Raw genomic sequence first — 2320 nt, 5'->3', positions numbered from 1 at the left:
GGAAAATAAGGTAACAATTAAAACTAGACTGATACAACAATAGACAAACATTTCAAATCTGAAGATTCCTTTTCTGTAGAGCACCACAAAAAAAAAAAAAAAAAAAAAAAAAGCAGCTGTTTCAGACCAGTGCCATGAATATATAGGCAAGAACTTGATTTTTAGACACCAAGAGTACACTGCAGATTTATTGCTTGAAAGGAGAAAAAAAGCCAGGATACCTGAATTGGGAAAGAATAGCCAAAACATAATTAAATATAAATATGTGAAGTGTTTAATAAATATTTCTGATTTATACTTGGAAAGAAGCTATTATATTACATATAAATGTTGAAGTACTTTTCATTATATTAATAATTAAGGAAGGCTTTAATTGCCTATGTGGATAGTAGAGAAATCATGCAAGCCAAGGAACTGCAGACAGTTTACACAGAGCAGCAAAAGTGTTGGCTGAGGAGACAGCTAGTTTGCTGATACGTATTTTTAGAAAAGTCTGGAATATTGTGCAAGTTCCTGACCCAAACTACCAGCTTATTCAGTGGTTTTGATCCAGGCCAACCCATGAATTGCTTCTGGCTGGGCCAGTGCTTTTTTCAGGAAAAGAAAGATTCCAGGCTGCCAAGCACCCTGAGCATCTGACCAGCTCCCAGGCAGCCAGCACTCCCCAGCCAACCACGTGCCAAACTGTGACAGCAACACCGTGTGCTGCTGCAGCCCAAAGGGGGCTTGGTCTGGGGGGGTGTGAGGGTGTGACAATGGCTACTACGGGATGCTCTACTGAGAAAACCCAGATCCAGATCTTGCATCAGCTGAAGCTAGAACAGCCAATTCTTTGTTAGATCCATTCATGCATTGGTTAGTTAGTCTGTAGACCTATTGGTCCAAACATTTAGCCTGTAAAAGTATGAAGAGATTAAATTATCTCATAAAGAATTACAGAGAAAGCATATAACAAATATCAGTCACTCAGATCATGGAACCAAGATCTTGTCAAACACAACATCCTTGGATGGGATTTCACTTACAGTGGATAAAGACCTAATAGAGGCACAATATAGGCTCAATCAAGACATACATCTGAGTGCTGAGCAACAGTCTGATAAAAAATTAGTAGACACAGTATCCAGGAAGCATAAATTAAATGGATTAAAATTTATACGATTAAGTGTTGACAAAAATGTCATTTTAAAGGTGGAATCACCGTAAAATAAATGTATTTCTAGCATTTACAGAGCCTGGTTATAGACTGAAAGTGTACCTCAGTGATGATAAGCACATGAAGGCAATCCAATAATATTTGCAGATGACATAAAGCTGACAAAGTGGTAAATACTGATTAGGAGAGAGCAGTCAAAGAGACTGCTTTGAATTGCTTGGCAAATGAAACTTGCTTAAGCACATTTCAGTATAGCAAATACAAAGTAATAGATCAATAACAGGATCAGTATTTTGTGTCTTAGAAATCAGCATACTCTTCGCATGTAGCATTACTACTGCAAAATCAGAACTTTAATGACATGACAGTAGAGTAATACATCTGCTTCTGGTTTCTGTAAGTTTCAAAGGGTGGTAGAAATAAGAAAATGCTGACAGCGGCACAGGAAAACTAATGAAGGACTGGAGAAAGTACTTAGATCTTTAAAACTTAAAAGGATGATGAAGGTATTTGTTTGCTGGGTGTGTTACCTTACAGGGAGAAACTACCAGACACAAAACAGCTCTTTAATCTAGTGAAGAAAGGCATAATAAAATCAATGACTGAAAAAATAAATTCAAACTATAAAATTAAGCGCCATTTCATTTGTCAGTGATTAAACCATGAAAATCAGTTACCAAGGGTAATACTGCCATTTCTGTCTCTTGTTGTCCTTAGACAAGACAGCACATCCTTTTAAGAAGAAAAGTTATATCTGAATGGAGTGGGATGAACTCAGCATGGGGGTAACTTCCTGAATGAGTCAGATGCATTCAAAAAAAAAAAAATGCATTTAAGACAATCTGTTGTCCCTTCCACAAAAGAATTAAGAACATGTTAGATCTTAATTAAGGTCATTCTGCACACTGGCTCTTTTTGCCTTTCAGTATGGAATTTTACCCTTCCTTTGCAGTAAATCTCAGCTCAGCTGCTATCCAGTGCACAAGGCATATAGTGCAGCCTTCTCTTCAGTATTGTTTAGTTTAGTTTTTAGTGCCTGGTCTGGTGCTGAAGCTTCCATCCATGACTCCATTTAGTTTACTATCGAAAGTAGAACTGGTCATTGAGAATGCCTGCACTGAAACATTTGTCCCTGTCAGGACAACCTGTTTATGTTACTGTGTG

At 37.5% G+C, this 2320-nt stretch overlaps 1 long non-coding RNA gene across 1 annotated transcript; it reads right to left on the bottom strand.

Moving 5' to 3' along the window:
* Window positions 1–251: 251 nt before the first annotated feature.
* Window positions 252–1939, bottom strand: LOC134161434 (uncharacterized). Its single transcript, XR_009963975.1, has 2 exons — window positions 1687–1939; window positions 252–894 (listed from the first exon to the last, which is right to left on the bottom strand). It is a non-coding gene; the product is annotated as an uncharacterized LOC134161434 (long non-coding RNA).
* Window positions 1940–2320: the final 381 nt, after the last annotated feature.

This window comes from Pezoporus occidentalis, unplaced genomic scaffold (genome assembly GCF_034315485.1).
Source record: "Pezoporus occidentalis ecotype Australia unplaced genomic scaffold, CSIRO_AGI_Poc_V1 ctg174, whole genome shotgun sequence".
Classification (NCBI taxonomy): domain Eukaryota; kingdom Metazoa; phylum Chordata; class Aves; order Psittaciformes; family Psittacidae; genus Pezoporus; species Pezoporus occidentalis.
The sequence above is the reverse complement of the archived record's forward strand: the minus strand, read 5'-3'. Positions and strand labels throughout refer to the sequence as shown.